This window comes from Mytilus edulis, chromosome 8 (genome assembly GCF_963676685.1).
Source record: "Mytilus edulis chromosome 8, xbMytEdul2.2, whole genome shotgun sequence".
Lineage (NCBI taxonomy): Eukaryota > Metazoa > Mollusca > Bivalvia > Mytilida > Mytilidae > Mytilus > Mytilus edulis.
Genome location: NC_092351.1, coordinates 50,839,126 through 50,858,773, shown reverse-complemented (window position 1 = coordinate 50,858,773; position 19,648 = coordinate 50,839,126). Strand labels below are relative to the sequence as shown.

Here is a 19,648-nt window from a genome sequence, read left to right as displayed (position 1 = left end):
TTATATATTTCATTTAAATGGTAAAAAAACAAATACATGTTTTACACAACACATCTGCCCTTAAAGATGTTCATTTATCAGGCATCTGTACGTGTATGTTTTGACAAAATGAGACATATTTGATCTTATTTTTAATAAAACTGAGAATGAAAATGGGGAATGTGTCAAAGCCGGGGACAACAACTTGACAAAAAACATATATATAGCATATATATAAAGCCTGTGTCCATAATTTCTAACAAGAAGTCCTATTCTTGGCACATCCCGATTTTCTTGCAGAGGAATTAGCGAATAAACAGATGAAATCATACTATATTGATTTATAAAACAAAAATGGACACCTATAGTGCTAACATTTTCGTATCAAACATGTGGAATAGCTTTTATTAAACAAAATATCCTAAATAACTTAAAAACAAGGAGCAAAACAGGAAAACTAGAGAATAGGGACAACAACAAAAAAAAAAACCACCAGGATTCGAACCTAAGCCGACAAGTTTTAACTCATTGAGCATGTGCATTAAACCTCGCAGCTACCAACTCATACTAAACGATTGCCTATTATTGTATAGATAAAGGTACAATCCATGGGTGTCCGTTGTACAGATGTTTATCAAAAATTCGTTTATATATATGAATGAGACAAGTTAATCGTAACCAATTGGTAGCCGACAGGTGTCGTCGATATGTTGATGTTAGTGACACTTAATAGAATTCATGGACGGGTTCGACTCCCAGTGCAGGCATATATAAATTACAAAAATTAATGGTAAGTTTTTAATTTAATTCCATTACTGAACAGAAATCATTAAATTGGCCAATTCAACCTTAATGTAATCAGGCACACAAAGGAAACAAAAGAATATAAAATGTTGAGTCCATTTCAGCGACGAATTAAGGAAGCGTTGATCTAGAAAAAAATCCACGGTAAATGAATAGGCTGATGTCACCACAATGGTTTAAATAAAAAGAGCAAGTATGGTCAGTTTTGGCTGATGCAGTCATATATGGTTAGTTTTGGTTCCATGCTGTCAAATATGGTCAGTTTTGATTGATGCAGACAAATAATGTTGTTACATGAGTCAGTCTGAGGTATGGAAACTACTGATGTTTGTTTCTGATGCGATATTTTGAATAAAGTAGGAAATCCTGGCATTCTCAATCGATTGGAATTTTTTTTGTGGTTGTTAATTTCTAATATTGCTGTTATTTATATAATACTGTCTTTCTTGACCTAAAATTATAACTGAAGTACTGTACAGCTATATAGACTTGCATAACAAAGTAAATATGGTCAGTTTTGGTTGATGCGGTCAACAGATTTTATTACACAGCTCAGTCTGAAGTATGAAAACTACTGATATTTGTTAACGATTGGATACTTTGATTAAAAAGGGGATATGCTGGTACTCTAAATTCATGCGAACCAAATTGTTAAGGTCATTGTTTTCCTATATTTGAGTTATTTATATACTGCAGTCACCCTTGACCTAAAATTATAACTGGATTACTGTGCAGTTATATAGATTTGCAGAAAGAAAGAGCAAATATGGTCATTTTAGATTGATGCGGTCAAAATATTTTATTACACGACTCAGTCTGAAGCATGAAAACTACTGATATTTGTTTACGATTCAATACTTTGAATAAAAAGAGGGCATGCTGGCACTTTAAATTCATGGGAACAAAATTTTGAGGTTATTGTTTTCCAATATTGCTGTAACTTGTATATTAAGTCCATCTTGACCTAAAATTAAAACTGAATTTCTAAGCAGCTATATAGATTTACAGAAAGAAAGAGCAAAAAAGGTCAGTTTAGATTGATGCGGTCAAAAGATTTTTGTATAACAGGTCTGTCCGAGGTATGAAAACTACCCGTAAGCAGGTATCACATTTGTTTACGGTTCAATATTTTAAATGAAAAGAGAACAAAAAGTCATGCTAGTATTATAAATTGAGTGCAGATAAAATTTTGAAATCATTAATGTTTTCCAATATAATTGGTATCCTTGCATAAAAAAAAACCTGGATTCCTGCAGTGTGCAGCTAAATGTATATATATTTATATGATGAAATCAAATATGGTCTGTTTAAGTTTATGGAGGATTAATGGCAGATCCAGAGGGGTGCAGGGGTTTGGGGTTGGACCCCCCTTTTTTACGACTATCAATTTATTTGAATGAGGACATATAGTTGGACCCCCCCTTTTTCCTGGGTTGGGAACTCCCCCCCCCCCCCCCCCGTTTAAAACTGCTGTATCCGCCCCTGGTGGTTTGGTAAACAACGCATTACATTAAGGTCAGATAATTTTGTTTTGTAAAACGAGCAATCCTGACTACCGGAATGACAAATGTAAAACAATTGAAATGATAATGCCCCCCCCCCCCCCCCCAAATATAAACGGCCTAATTTATGTTAAAAGAAATAAAAGAAAAACAAATAATTTATGTAACACATTAACAATAGAAAATCACCGAATAAAAGGCTTCTGACTTGGAACAGTCACATCATGCAGAATATGGCGGGGTTAAACAAGTTATCTTGCCGACGAAAAGTTTGAAATAAAACCGGCAAAAAAGCAAAACTCTTTATTACATTAATCGCTATTTTGCCGAATCCTTAATATTTAGACAATAACTTCTTAAAACTTATAAATCAATTCTAGCCGTAGAATAATAAATCCGTTTTAGCCGTAGGATTTATAAATCAAATCTAGCCGTAGAATTTATATATCAATTGTAGCCGTAAAACATTGACATTTTAACATTATTCAAAAAAAATCAAGTGGTGGTTGCTTCAATCTCTATATGTTTCACTAAAATGAGGTTCCACAGCTTTTATAAAAAATATAGCGTTTTGTTAAAGTAATGCGAACATAAATTACAATGTATGTTGCACTAAACGTAGTGTTGGAGGCTTACATTGGAATTTGGGACGCACAATCCGATGCATCTTAAACGAGCGTTTCACAATTTGTTGTATTAAGAAACATTGCAACAGCTCTTTGAGGGGGCCGTAGATGGCATATTATATTTCCAAACCTAATATACCTTTTGGCAATTTTCATCGGCATTCCCTTATTTCTCGCCAGTCTTCCTCCTTTAAAGGACTTACTGATAATTGTAAAATCACCATACTGATTTTCTATATTAACCAAAATTATTTTGTAAACACATATATTGAGTAAATAGATTCTTGACAGGAAAGATTATCATGAAACCAAATTACTCGCTATTTAAAAAGGAAACAACGTGCTATTTCCCTAATACATTTCTTTGTAAACATTATTATCAAAAAAAAAAATGTATGGTGATTTTCAAATATACCGCCTGGAAGATATATTTAAAAATAAAAACATCGAAAAATTTTGGATGTCGGAAAATTGATTGTCAGAATATCGGGACTGTTCACTCTTCCTACCCTAGATAATCAAATTGCTGTAAGGTTGGTAATATTTGTCAATCCCGTTTAATAGACATTATCAACAACTCTCGATACCGACTAATGACACCTACAGTTTACAGGTAAAATGGAGGGGTTGTCTCAAAGAAAAACAGTCCCAAAAATCACTAAAATATATAAATTTGATTTGGCGGTTATATTTAGCTAAAGAAGTTATATATATAAAAAAGTAAATAACTACATTTCGCCAATCTCTTATATTCTTATGACATGTATTTACACGAAATTTCACGATTATTTGATTAAAAGAATACTGCAATCATTCCGCACCCTGATTAGCTTTTCTCTTCAACTTAATGATTATGCCGCATGCCAATAACGATAAATGTGTCTCTGTACATTCTTAGGGGTTGTAATATGAAAAGAGGTAGGGCCAATTTCCAAATATTTTTTACCCAGAAGGGCCAATTTCAAAAAGTGCTGAAAGAATAAAATCTACTTTAAAAACAAAAAAAAATAAAATGTCTTTTGATTGATATCTCGATTGATTTGCATATAGCATGATATGTGTGACAGACTAATCCCTCAAACAGTATTTTGGGTTGGAAAAACAGGGAATCCCCAATAAGGACATTTCAAACCAAAAAAAAGTTATGTATTTTGTTATTGTTGTAATTTATACAGCTTTTCCCCTCGAAAATGAAATTGGTTTAGTGTGTCCTTAAAACATAAAATACATAAACAACAACTTTTTAATGAAAAAGTGGAACAAAGCTAAATTGTATCAGCATAGTTTATTAATACCAGAAATGATTATTTGCACCGCCGTGGCTGAATCGGTAGAGCCTAAAACTTGAAAGGAAAGTTTATTTCAAGAATAAGTTCGAATCTATTATAGATTTTTTGAATATTTTTGTGTTGACATATTAGATATTAATGTTTTTATCATATTTTTTCTGAAGTTTGCCTGATTTATAGAGTCATTCTGGATCATTATGACTATATATCATTCAATTAAAGAAAGAAAAAAAATGTATCGTTTATTGTGAGCATTCCTATGATTGTACATTCTCATGACTTACTATCTATTTATGTGATTTCATTTATTACATAATTGCAAGAAACAACTGCCGTCAATTGTGTTTCCCCTATAACACACAAAGGGCATGGTAACTTAATTAAAAATTGGCACCTAGAGCGCCTGAAAGACTATAAAAAAGGGCACCCAATTCAAAAAAGACACCTTTATGTTATGCTACAGAAAACAAAAAAAGTATCAGGTATTATACTAGTTCAATAATTACTTTATGGAACAGAAGTTGTATTTTAACCATTTTTAGAAATTATTGTGCATGTTCTTGATTTTGGTTGGAAGTTATTAATCTCATTTCAAAAGTTACAAAAAATAAGTTTGATTTAGTGCACACCAAAATGATCCTAAGTTGGGAGTTTTAAAAATATCACAGGTGGAACAGGAGATGATATATTGATGCAATGATACATTGCATACAATACAGAAGGTATTAACAATTGTTGGGTTGGAAGTTATTAAGTCTCATTTAAATAGTTACAAAAAGAGTGTTTTCAAGTGCACACAAAAGTGTTCCTAAGTAAGTACTTTTGAAAAGGTAACAGGTGGAACAGGAGATGATATATGGATGTAATAATACATTGCATACATTGCAGAAGGTTAAAACAGTATTTTTTTTCCTCCATGCTTTTTAAAAATAAAAAAATAAAGGCATATGTGTCAAGTGCTCCTATTAAAGGAGGATTATAAATACAAGAAGTAAAACAGGAAGTATATGCGATACATAAACAAATGAATAACATGAGGACATTTTTGTTTTGAATTAAATATTCTAGTGTTTGTATAATTATCTCTAATCTATTAATCAGCAGAAAACGATCATTAACAGAGGTGTTGAAACTGATAAGGGCAAGGTATATAACTTTATCATATTGTCAATTAATTAGAATATAACACAATCAGGTAACAATTTTAATTGAAATGCCGATGGGCATGACAATTATGAATTTTATTTTTGTAGACAAGACAAGACAAGACAAATATTTATTAAAATCTCACCACTTGTTACATATAAACTAAACAGTTTTTAAAACACAAATTAACAACAAGCGCCACTCTATAAAGAGTTATGAGAGACTATAAAACAATTTTACTTAAATTATAATACAAATACAACTTAAGTCAACTAAAGGCTTCTATTTAAAACACTTTGGAGACAATTGCGTCATCCAACGAAGTGAAAAAAGGGCATGGCGTCATATATTATCAAAACCGAAAAAGAACATGGCGTCATTCGGTATGGTACATTAAGTGAATAAAGGGTGTTAAAAAGATTAATATAAAAATATCAATAGCCTTGGCCTTATTTTTTTGTATGAATACCTGTTGAAGGTATGAATATAGATGATGTAACATATTTTAATGTACTATGATTATCATCTTTCGGGCTATTTAAAAATTTATCTATCTTATCGAACGAAAAGAATTCTTTGGAAATTGGACGTACCTCTTTCGACGAGGTTTATTTCCTACACCATATCCCTATTTCCACTTTCTTGTCACTATTCTAGAACTTTGTCCCCACGTTTTTTACTCAATCATTAACTATATCTGCAATATCATTTGAGGATTATGTACAATTTTGTTTTTTCAGTACTAAACATAAAGGATTCTTATGAAATGATATATTGAAGGCCATAGATTTTCTGCAAAACGTTTGGCTTTATTTGTTTCTTAGTCGTCCGGATTTTCTATTCAATACAACAAAACAATACATACTTTTGCGTTGAACAAAGTTTCCCCTTGGTATAGGTACACAATGGCATATCTCTTATACTCATTACATTTGATGCTGATGTTATTGCACTTCAAAAATTTCGTAAAACACATACCGACAGAGATGATCTTCAACCTGAAATTCACGTATGAAGAGTGAAGATGGATTAGATATCGAGAATTTAGATAAAAACTATCATGTAATACAAAAAGTGTATTTAAGACTAAGAGATATCGAACATAGAAAAAAAATGTATACATGCCCTGGCTTCTATAAGTATATAAACACGTAAGTACGCGTTAAAATGCGTCCTAGTATTATTTACGGATACGATACGCCTTTAAATGTCCCTCTATTCATAAATTATGGTGGCTCTTGGTTAGAACAATTTCAGCAAAAAAATAAATCTTTATTTTTTCATTACAAATTTTATTCATTACACTATTAGTTATTACATTATGATATTGTTCGACAAACAACCCCAAAAATCGATTCGGTTTGGCGCCAGATGACTTTAAAATTGTTTATATCATTGAAAAAGCTCCAAATTATCTCCCTTTGGTGCAAAAATGCCATATTTTTGGCATTTAATTTGAAATATCTTTTTTAAATCATGGATGACCTATACTTTTATTGTTGCTTTCAAATAAACTGTACATAAAGTAAATAATTATAAAATTTAAGCGATTTCTGTGATAAGGCTATTTTTGTATTTCGATATTACCTCTATTTCTCCTATTAGTTCAACAGAAAAAAAATGACATTAATCAAAATGTATGCTTTTTCCGGAGGCATATTGTGAGCTTAAATGAACGGTTACCCCATTTTGTTATTTCATTTTTCTTTAAAGTGTATGATAAAGATCATTTGAAAAAAATATAGCGAAATCCTATATTAGAAAAAAAAAGAGATTTATACCCAGAAGCCCCCTTAATATAATATAATCATCAATGTTATTGTACTCACTCACATACAATAGATCCTTTGTGGGTGGGTTTTAATAAAATTCCGACTACTTTCGGTTTCATTAACTTTTGAAAAATGACTTAAACAATTAGAATGCTTTAAATATGATTACACTGGGTCAAGATGTCATATAAAATGTAAAAGGTTGTCCTGTAATTAAATTTCTTAGCATGTGTATTACATGTATTTAACTTATTCCCGACAGACCACACCTAAATAACACTAAATTGGGGTATTCAATATTGATGTATAAAGGCTTTGATATGATCAATACATTTGTCTGTCATTATTGGACAATGACACACGAACATTCGTATTTTTCTCTAACAAATCAGGGTTATTTAGTTACGTTTGACGAGCAAAATATTTATTTATAATCCTCAAAAATATATTTAAAAAAAAACACTTACCTTACACTAACAATAAACTAAACATAATAAAACCTTGACTTTAAACCGATCACGGTAGCGTGTTTGTTTACCTGTGACGAAATACTATGATATGTTTAAACATGATACACTATAGATAGCGTATCTGGGTTTTGAGGCTCGTGATCAGTTGGGTTCAGTGATATAACATCATATCTATATGCTTCACGAAATATTAATAAATGTATTTTTGTATCTCTTTATCATAACATAGAAATGTAGGAAGAATCGCATTGTTCCTTTCAGACTTAAAATGGAAAATCAATGTGTTTAAAATTCAATTTCAAGAGTTATTTTGTATACCTCTATTATAGATAACTGATTCTAAACACACATATTTCTGCAGTTTTAGATGTTTCCTATAGACATTCCAGTTTGTTTTTACTTTATAAAGTAGAAAAATCTCATTTTTTTCTAAATTGAAGAACCATTTTTTATCGATAAAGATTAGACAGAACTTCACATATGAAGGTACAACTCATGTAACGTAGTGGACATTGTGATGCATTTCGTAGTTGACAAAACCGTTTCGTAGTGGACAAAAAGTTTTTTAGTTGACATCCACCCTATTCTATGTTAATAAAACATAATAAAAATTACATGAAACTAACCCTTGTTATTTGTTTTGCACAAATATAATTAAAAAAGAGTAAAAAATGACTGCAGGGTAGTGTCCACTACGAAACGTTTTTCTCCAATACTTGTTTCGTAGTTGACCGTTTCGTAGGGGACATATTCACATGTTTTATTTTTTCCCCACAACACCTCTATTGCACTAGTCAAAAGACTGACTGTATTCATCACAGCATGTATTTATACTTTTTTAAAAGTGACTAGGACAAAAAAGTACTTTTTTTTTATTGAAAAACGCCCATATAAAACCATCTTCTTTATCAAATATTGGTCAACCTTGACTGGTATAGGAGCTTGTTTTTATTGTAGCCAAAAGAGTCAACTTATGGTTTACATGTTGCCGATCGAATGATTATATTTTCCCTTTCGGTGGCAAAAAAAAACAACAGTTATGTCACAATAAATATTTAAAATTTCAAGGATTTATGATTTAATTATTTGGGGAAATTATTCAACCGTATAGCAAACAAAATAAATGGTTTCGAGTATATAAGACGTGTGAGTGCTTACGTGAATATATAGAATAGCTTTCAAATTAAATATAATGTGACACACCAGACTTGCGTTTCGTCCAGATTAGACATATCAGTGACGCTCAGATCGAAATAGGTGGAAAGACAAACAACTACAACGTTGAAGACAATTGAGGACAAAAAAATCAAAAAATGTTTTACCCAATACGGCTAAGGTTATCTATACCTAGGATAAGAAAATTCTTAGTATTTCGAATGATTCATTATTTGTCAAACAGTTAATTTGTAACAATGTTCATATACTTGATATTAATAGAAAACTTTTAAAGTGTGTTGTCTGTCAAGCATGGAGATGTGTAAAACAGACCAACAATTTGATCGTGTCAATGTCAGAAGAGAATATCATGCAAAGTTTTATAATAAAACTAAATGATATCCATGCAATAGAACCTTGTGAGCACCCATCCGTAACATCGACATTTAAAGATATGTTTTGTTTATATGAAACTGAATTTCCCTTCCCCACAATTTGATTCGAGAAAGGAAACCACAGTTTTGACTTTTGATTGTACCCATATTAGAAGGAAATACCAAATCTGTCTTGCAACTACTTGATAATGTACTATAATAGCATTTACAGTGATTCATTTTTTTTCCGTCCACACGGTGCAATCATATACCTCATTACCTAACAAATACAACATTTCTCCGTTGGACACATGTTCTGATACATCACAACTGTTACTTGCTACCTTAAATAGGCTACGGCTACTGACCTTGTTAAGCCTAAATGACATTATAAATAATTTAATGCAGATTTATCATAGAATTTGAAATGTGTGATGCAAATCAGGCAAATTATCCCATAGCAATAAAAGAGAAACACAAATTGATATTATAAGTTATTTAAGTCTCAAACAGGGTACAGTTGCATATACCGTGACATACCCGGCTGATACATATGTCCCCTAAGCCGCAGACGAAGAGGGGATATATTGTAAGTCCTAAGTCCGGAAAATGCACAATATATACCATATTTGTGACCTTTATTAAACCAATATTACGGATAACCCCTGTCTTGAGGTTTTTTTTACCATTTCAAGTTTTGTTAAACATTCATAATGTAGCAGGTTTATTGTTTCTTGATACTATGAGTCGTTACAAAATTGCTATTCTATAAACATATGTGTATGGTGAATAAAAGTGAGAGGCTCGACTCCTTTTTTCTCCGATGTGCTCGAGCATTGCCATCCGATACATAGCTTTCCATTCATTATCATTTTAACAATATATATATCATCATGATATACAGGTAAACATTTTATATGTTTGCCATTTGTTAAGTATATACTGTTAAAAAATATTCTAAATATAATTATATCTGGCTTCCATCAATTTCGACGACTATCGTCAACTTTTCAAATGTTCTATAGTCATATACTTGTGGAGTATATGCAGTACATATGGATATAAGTTTGTGAATGAAATTTTTACTACTCATCCGTTTTGCTATTTATGTGTTTTTCTTTTTCTTTTGCACCTATCTTGCTCACAATTAAACAACAAATTAATAAGGAAATATTGAAATGTATTTAATATTAATTCGTGACTCGAAATTTGAAGTCAATACTACAATTGAGATCTTTAAAGAAAGAAAATGCTTGCTACGGGTAAGCATGCATACCTTTTAATGTATTTGTATGATGACAAAATTAAAATACATGTTATAGTTAACTTAGTATCATATATATTCTATTAAACGAGAAGACCTCATTTTGGGTGTCGCTTCTCTTCTTTCCACAATAAATTAATCATCATGCGTATGTGTCCTATGGGTACAGTGTATAATCGCATTTGTCATCCATTCATATGATTATTCGGATTGAGTTATTCTGGGTGAAAAACGAGAAAAAAGACGTCCGGATATGTTTCCGTCATTGGGCGAAATTGTATGTCAGATTATACTTCCGGTTTTCGTTTTTCTGTATACTTTGAACATACATTAATACTACGAATACAGTGTATTTTCTGTCTTATATCCGTCATTGGACGAATTTAAGTCAAATTAGAACCCCGGTTTGCGTTTTTCTTTTTACTATGAAACAAATACATATACTACGAATACAGTGTATTTTTCTGTCTGATATAATTTTCAAGTTTACTATTCACGTATCCACGGCAGTCACAGGGTTTATTTGATAGAGAGGGTCTGAATAATCAATCAATGACCGCTGTGGATCAATTATTAAACTGAGAATTGACTGTAAAAAGAAAATACACTTTCGGGACGTCTGGAACGGGTGTTTTTAAGATCGAAATTTTAGGATTGACCATTTCAGGATCCGGGATTTCTTTTTTCGAATTTCGGGATATCGAGATATTTAATATGTATAATAAATTCAGAACCTCAAGATTTCATGTTTTTAAGTCCGGGATATTGGGATCAGGGCCCCTCCGCAGTGGCGGATCCAGAAATTTCCATACGCAGGTGCCCGTTCACTGCCTAAGAGGAGCCCGCTCCGGTCATGCTTCAGTGATTCCCTATATATTAAAGCAACCAATTATTTTTCAGGAAAGGAGTGGGGGCGGGCCCCCTAAATCCGCCTCTGTCCCGACCCCCCCCCATTTAATGAATGTTCATAATATACAGATAAGCGCTAAAATTATTCATGTGTCATTAAAATTAAAAGAGAACAAAAAAAAAGAGTTTTTCTTGTGGAAAAAGGAGGAGCCGGCTAGAAAGACAATTATCATGTTCCAAATTACCTATGACTTTTGATACCTTTTCTGAAATTCTCAAGTCACTAAATATTTTACAAAAAAAAGAAGATGTGGTATGAATGCCAATGAGACAGCTCTCAACAAGAGACCAAAATGACACCGAAATAAACATTTAAAGGTCACCTTACGGCCTTCAACAATAAGCAAAAGCCGTTACTGTATAGTCTGATATAAAAGGCCCCGAAATGACAATGTAAAACAATTAAAATGAGAAAACTAACAGCCTTATATATTTATGTACAAAAAAAGAACGAAAAACAAATATCACTGAACCACTGAATTACGGGCTCCTGACTGGAATGTCCATAATACATGTACAGTAAATGTATGTTCATAATGAAATTAATAGAAAACAATAAATGGGAATTTTGGAAATAAAGGAGGAGGGTTAAAAAAAAACATTTTCCTGTCCCATAGTACCTACGACTTTTGAAACTTTTCCTGAAATTCTCAAGTCATTAAATCTTTTACAAAATTCTTCCTACGACACTTTACATCCTTTCAAATACGCTCTGAATGCCCGCGATTTCGCGGGTGTGTTCTAGTTGTTTTTTAAATTCTTAAGCATTTAACTAAGAATGGGGTCTCTATAGAATAAAACAAGTGAAACATATCATAATCTACAACGACTACCATTTAAAGGCATATCATATTACCAAGATAACAGTAATCCCATGTACCAAATGTCACATGAATACGGTAAACATAACAAAACCAACATTAGCCTCTTTCGCTAAAAAAAAGCATTAACAAAGACAATCAGCAAACAACGGTACATATACAATATAACATGTACACTTTGATAATGTTCTAGTACATACTGTTGTGGTTAAAAGCAGGTCCACGCGAATATAAACCTATTTTGTGAGCCATACAAGGGGAAATACTTGACATGAATGACAGGAAGTAAAATAAATTCGAAACTCGTATTTATTATGAGAAATATTTCCGGTTTCCCATCCAATATAATGCATAATGTATTATTTTGTCCTTGAATTGTGTATTCAACAAATGACATCAATTATGGAATGGATATTTTATTACGGTGTTGTTATTCTTTTTAGTGTACAAGTTAACAGTCTACCACATGGAGTTTGTAACGAATTGCAAAGGTATGTTTTCTTCATTATAACAGTACCCACTAAATGAAATTCGAGTATGAAAGAAAGCTTTGTTATTTGGTTCGAACTTATACGAACACTGTCGTCATATATACATTCTATAAGTATTCGAAGCTATAAGTTCTATTTAACTTTGTTATCAAATCCGTTGCATTGAGTTAAATTAGTTTCCTTATTAATCAAAGAACTAATGATTTTTCACATGTTTATATCACTTATCTGACGTCAATTAACAATGCAGTTGGGCTAGGCTATTATGATTAAAGTTGAGCATTGAACCCATACAAACCCATCTTGATAGATTGCACATTTGGAGGAAAGGGGGACTTGTCTGTTTGAACGGAAAGAAGTTTTGGTGCCTCACTGACTTTTGCTGATATATTTGTGTGATCATACATCAGAATTACGAATCGTTCTATGAACGGCATAATAGTGGTTTACACATTCACAGTCCTTGTCTGAGCTTTCAAAACGGTGATTTTTCTTGTGCCATTCCTTTTATCCCAAGCTGTGTGTTTCCTTGCATACCCTGCAAACTATTGTTGAATCAAACTAATGCATGACAAACCTGCAATGCATATGGGTTTTCTAGTCTTAAAGTATTAGCAATAAAGGCAACATCAGTATATACATATTGATGGTCAAAAGTAAAAAAAAAACCTGTGGAAAAACAAATCCGGGTTACAAACCAAAACCGAAACACATCAACTATTAGTGAAAAAAAGAAAACAGGATCAATGAAGCGCAAAAATCACCCAAATGGTAATACACATAGAAACGAAATATTTGACAGCCTGAATTATTTTAGTAAAGGACATTAAAAAAATGGTAGTTTGAACCTATTTTAATGGCATTTCAAACGTCACACGTTAGGACACTGTTAAAAAGATGTAAAACACTACGAGACCAAACAAAAACCGAAAACATATAAAAGAACATTCATAACAGAGAAACGCACAATCAAATACTATAATAATCAACACTGAACTAAAATGAAATCTCGAACAACATGTATATACAACTATTTTACAATATTCGTCCACATTTTTTCTCCCGGCATGATGTTATGAAAAGGCAAGCTCATCAATAGAAATGTAAAACTGAATGACACACATATATTATATATATATATTTCTCTAATTCTATGGAAAAAATATCCCTTTCCGAACCCATTGAATAAAAAAATAATCTACCTGTGGTTCCTTGTGATCTCAAAAGATCATTGAATGATTTTAAGGGACGTGACCTTTTTAGTCGACTGGATGAATAAAAATATGCTAACAGGTGTTAATGAAATTGACAACTTCGTGCACTGTGAAAGGCACTCGAAGGAGAGTTTCGGTTAATAAAAAAATGTATGTTTTAATCATAAGAGAAAAAGATTCTTACATAGTTTTCGTGGATTATCAGATGTAAAAACATAGAACGAGTCCCTCATTTTCCTGTGACCACCTGTTTCAAACATCGCCGGATTTAGTACTGGCTTTACAGTTCGAAATTATTTTTAAAAATAACAGTTTAAATTACAGGTTTCCATTGATTCTGGATGATGTATAAGTACGTTGCCACGTTCAATTATTTTACCTCATTTTATATAAAACTTATTTTTTCAATCATTTTTAGACTGCTATTCGTTTGGGAGGCTTACATATGTAATTTTTGTTGTAATTGCCATACCGTTGTCTAATTTATACCATCCTGGATCGGTTAGGACATTTTTGATTTTTTTTGTTTGAGGACTGCCCTCAATGCAGTTATAACATCTCAACTGTCACAACCTTTAGAAATCTAGTGTTGTGCCATGTCACATCGTAAATAACTATTTTAATTTTTGGCATATTTCTGTAGTCTTTGCGGTGTGTTTGGAAATTTCAAAATTGTTCCAGCGTTCGTTTAAATTGTATAAATCAAGATTTTGATAGAGTCTTAATTTGAATTGACATGACTCATTTGTCATCGTGCAATTACCGAAGAAGGATATCTGTTATCCGAAATATCTAATATTTGTATATTTTATAGTTATTTAATGGTGATGTTGTACCCTTTTTGACTTGTTATTTATATATATATATATATATTTAACAACGTCACCCCGTGTGAAATATTAAACCTCATTAAATTTCAGTTATCCTTCTACACTTGATATGAAAAATAGACCACATGTTGGACTGTTCTGAATGGATACAACAAATCTAACAATGCTAGAAACTGTTTCCGATATAATCAGTGTCATTTGCATCGAGTTTTATAGAAAAGCTGTAACTTGTATCATTTTACCTCCAATTGTATAATACAAGTTAAACTTGGTAAAATACTCGTAAACATGCATGCTGTGGCACAGCTAGAAAGTTAATAATAATCACTCTTTATTCAGGATTGAACATGGTGATACATACAGAAACATAACAGTGACGTTTTGTTGTGACAATTTTCACAAAAGCAATGGTGTATGTGTTGGTAAGATACAATGCATAAACATTGATGTGAAATCATGCATGATTTTTCCTACTTAAACATAGTTAGTTTTACCCTGTATCTTTATTTTTTCTTTAATAATTGTCTTTAAGTTTAATTTGACTCTTGTCAACTTTGGCTTTAATTAATTTTCTGCATTTAGTTTATTTTTACAATTTTCATGAACTGAACAGATATTAAAAAAGATCGATAATTTTTTTAGATTATATTCCAAAGTGTGAATTGTTTGAAGTGAAAAATGAGGTATCATAAGATAAGTACATGTATCTAATCAAAAAAAGATACAAAACTTATTTTCATTTCTTTGCTGACAAAATTGATTCAGTTGTAGAAGAAAGAAAAAAGGTTTCAATATTTTTAGATATTTACTATCCTGAATAAGAAGGTTTTTTTTGTGATGACAATCTAGAATGTTATGTTAATCAATAAACACTTGTTGTGTTCTATGCATTGCAAATATACAGAAAGAAAATATGTATTTCGAATATCACTCCACTATCAAAAGGTGTTTCTGATTTTTTTCAAATTTAACAAAACATTATCGTTATTATGTAAGATCCTTCAAATGTAAACCATACCTCTTTTAGAATGTCCGATTGGTCATCACTCAAAAGGGGAAGTTTGTATCATATGCAACGATGGACAATATGGAGAAAAATGTGCAGAAACCTGTGGATGTGGAACAACAGAAAGGTCATAATATTACACTTATATGCACAATCTTAAGATTGTTGGAACAGTCTTTGTGTAGCTTCTATGTTCCTCTCCTAATTTTTTCTAACCTGGAAGGCGAACTTTTATTATAAACCGTTTTCTGCAATGACAAGATCACTGACAAATTGACAACTGTATACGCACATAGTCGTGATAATACTTTGTAATCTTGTGGCGAAAACATTTATGGGACAAAAGTTAAGTTGTACCCGTGTAAATATAAAAATAAAAAATAAGTTAATACAATGGGCATAACGATAAATGCAAGATATGGATTTATAATTTCTGAGAGGTGCATCTGGTTTATCATCTTGTACAGTTATATAATTTACTCTTGATAGTCCGGATAATGGCCTTATGTTATTAGAAAAGAGACTTGTAACAATAAGCTCTCGACTTTATACCATTGAGTTCTACAATGTTTCACTTTTATAGTCAGGGATTTTTCGGGAACAATCAACGTAATTGTTCTGTCTCTGCTGTGTATTGCAAAGTCCGCCTTACGAGAGTAGTCTACGCCATGCAATCTTGTTATATATTTATAAGTTAATATCTTTAAATCAAACCATTCAAAAATGTTCCTCTCCTTTCTCATTTTGAAAATCAGGGGAAAAAATGATGAATTGACATGTAAAATTGTTAAATCCCGTTTATAAAAAAGAGAATTGAATTGAGATAATTATTTGCTTGTAATCACCCCATTTCAGATATTTCAATCGCTGCCTGTACTTGATTACTTACAATAAGCACGATCATTGGTGAGAACATGACTTGCTTGTTACTGTATATTACCAGATATACTTAGTTAATCAGTGCAAGAGCTTTGTACGGAAAGCGTAGATTTCGGTTGTCTCTTTGCGAGGGCAAGTGACAACATCATAAATAAGGATTAGTGCAGGATGATTTATAATTTCTGAGCAGCACATTTGGTTTATATATGATTTTGATGATCGTAAACAAAATCTTTAAACTTGTTTTACCTCGGCATTGTGCATGTTGTGATAATTCAAAAGAAAATAGTGACATAACGTATGATATTATGTATATTCAAAATAAACCAAACCGATTTGTGTAAAACAATGTTTTTCCATTCTCATTCTCAATTTTATTTTTTCAATGACTAATTGTAGGATAATTAACTTCTCTTCACATACACTATGAGCCAACACACATCTAGTTTTAATTGTAATAGAGTAAAATTAAATAATATGTTTGAATGTATCAATAACTAGTGAGATGTACCTCCAAGTTTTTGTTTTTTGTTTTATTACACTTGGGTTTACATACAGAAGATTTGTGGTATGTTATGTTAAAAAACTAGAATGTCGCTATACATTCATGCGCTATGTGCATTTGTAAATTTATATGTGGAATGATTTCTCTCTTGTATGTCCTTGATAAGATATTATAACATTACCAATGAGCATGGGGTTGCAAATTATTGCAGCTTCACATATTGAATGAAATTTTGTGAATTTTCGAAAACAGCATATAGAACTATACATCGTTGAGCTTATTTATGCGAGATTGCTGTCACATAATAATGTGCGACTGTAGATTATGTCCTTTAAAATCTCCTTTTTATAGTGAAATTAAGGGGAAATGATTGTATTTGTAAACTATTTACTAATACAATTCGTAAAAATAATTGAATAATTTTTATTGATTCTTCATTCAAGGTGTGATCATGTGACAGGATGCGTATCTAAATATGGTAAGTGGTTGTTCATTTTATTAATAAATTACCATCATGTTCAATTTGCTATTATCTGCATACCGAATAACAGAATGATTATTTGTGGTGTAAAAAAGATAACATTAAGACATTGAATTGCATTGATATGTTTGACTCTCATTTACCATTCAATAGTTTTTTGAAGAAAAAAAATATATGAGCAACAAACGAACGCAAAAATATTTTAACAGAAATTATCATTGATATTGTGCAAAATATATACTCTGCAAAAGCATGAACGCATAATTTAATGTTTAAAAATCATTATACATGTATGTTGAATGTCAATTTTACATTATTACTAGTAAAGATATTCACTCGAAACGTGTTGAATTGAGAAGAAGATAATCAATTTCTGCGAGTTTGATAAATACATGCTAACTTGGATGTTATCAATGTTTAAATGTTGTTGAGTGGAGTTGCTTGAAATTCATGTTGCAACTTTTGTCGTAGCTGATCAAGGATATAAGTTCGAGGCCGGAGTTGACAATGTTGCACTTGTTTATCAATCCGTATATATGATCAATTGGATTCAAATCTGGTAATTTGTAAGAACAAGGTAGCATTTTGATATTTTTAAGCCCAATGTAGTCTATTGATATACACAATATCTGATGCCATACATTTTCCTGCTTTAATAGCTCCCTTTGTCGGTCAATAATACGCATAAATTCAAGTTGAAGAATTTCGCCTTTGTACAACTGAGCCGTTAAATTACCTACAACATGTACCAATTCCGTTTAACGGTCAGACATACAGATAACCGCTAACTTCATGAAAATTCCCCGATAGACTATCCATGTCTTTGACACACGAGTAAGCAACTAGTTTATTGATGCGCCAGTAGCCATGTGTCATTCTATCAAATTTCTGAAGCATAAATCAGATCCCATCACTGCATGAACTAAATTCTGCGCCATTCGTAGAGTGTCCATTCTTTTAATATATTGTATAATCGGACTCTATTCCAACGGTAAATTTTATAACGGTCTGTCTTATTGTTCTCAAAGTTGATTCATTGACCTTAAAATGATAAATTTAGCAACAAGTTAGGTTGCTGACTTTTATAGTGAAATGTTATAATAAGATAATTGTTGATAAAAAAAAAATTGCAGACATGTTTTTTTTTAAATATTTCAAATTCAGATATTTCAGTTAACTCAGAATAGGATGAATTGCATTAGAAAATTAATTTTGGCTTTTTCCTCGAAAATTACAAAATTAGTGATAAATGTAAGTTATAAAAAACAAATTCTAAAATAACGACAACTTCAATTAAAGAAATGATCAAAATCAGCAGTTGACTCCTTTCGTGTAGGTTCTGCCCTAGAATGATTTTTGTTTCGGATATAAATATTTTGAAAAGCAAAAACAAAACTGTCGAACAATTATTATCAAACATGAATAAACAGTTTTTATCAATTTACTAACGTGCGTATGCAGCTTAAAGCAACCATCAATCAATCATCAATCAATTTGCTTAGTTTCTCAAAGAACATAATAATAAAATATAGGCCATGAGAAGGAATGTTTTAGGAATTCTGACCTTACCCCTACTATAAAAATAGGGTCAGATGTTAGTAAAGTCAAATCACAAAATTATTGACAAATGTTTGAACTTTTGTATGAGATGGGGAATTGAATAGGATTATAACGAATACATCTTGTTTTCAAACAACATATTGAAGTTTTAAGCATTGTTAACCAAAGGTAGCACACTGATGCATGAAGGTTTACCGTTCCTTTCGAATTGTATTCGTGTTTTGTTTTTTTGGCATATGTAAAAATATAAATCAATATAGAGTATATTTCATGCACTTTCCAAATTTTCAGACAGGACAAACACGTCTGTATTAATTAAAAACCACCGTCCTGATAGTCAAGTTACAGGTAAGCAACTAAGTTTTGTATTACATGAACAGCAATTATCTGTTTATAATAAATAGCTGAAATAAAATACTAGTAGTATTTTCAGTCGCTTAATTCCCCATACCATAACATATTAAAACGGACGACGCTGAGTGCTATCACTCAACATATTAAGTTCCAAATTGTATTTGACATGTTTATATTAACGGTCATGCAATTTTGAAATGTGCATAACAAATCTGTG

General features: G+C 31.5%; 1 long non-coding RNA gene across 1 annotated transcript; it reads left to right on the top strand.

Moving 5' to 3' along the window:
- Positions 1 to 12,434: 12,434 nt before the first annotated feature.
- On the top strand, positions 12,435 to 18,247 carry LOC139485815 (uncharacterized). The gene is made up of 3 exons (XR_011655405.1): positions 12,435 to 12,602; positions 14,986 to 15,068; positions 15,674 to 18,247. It is a non-coding gene; the product is annotated as an uncharacterized lncRNA (long non-coding RNA).
- Positions 18,248 to 19,648: the final 1,401 nt, after the last annotated feature.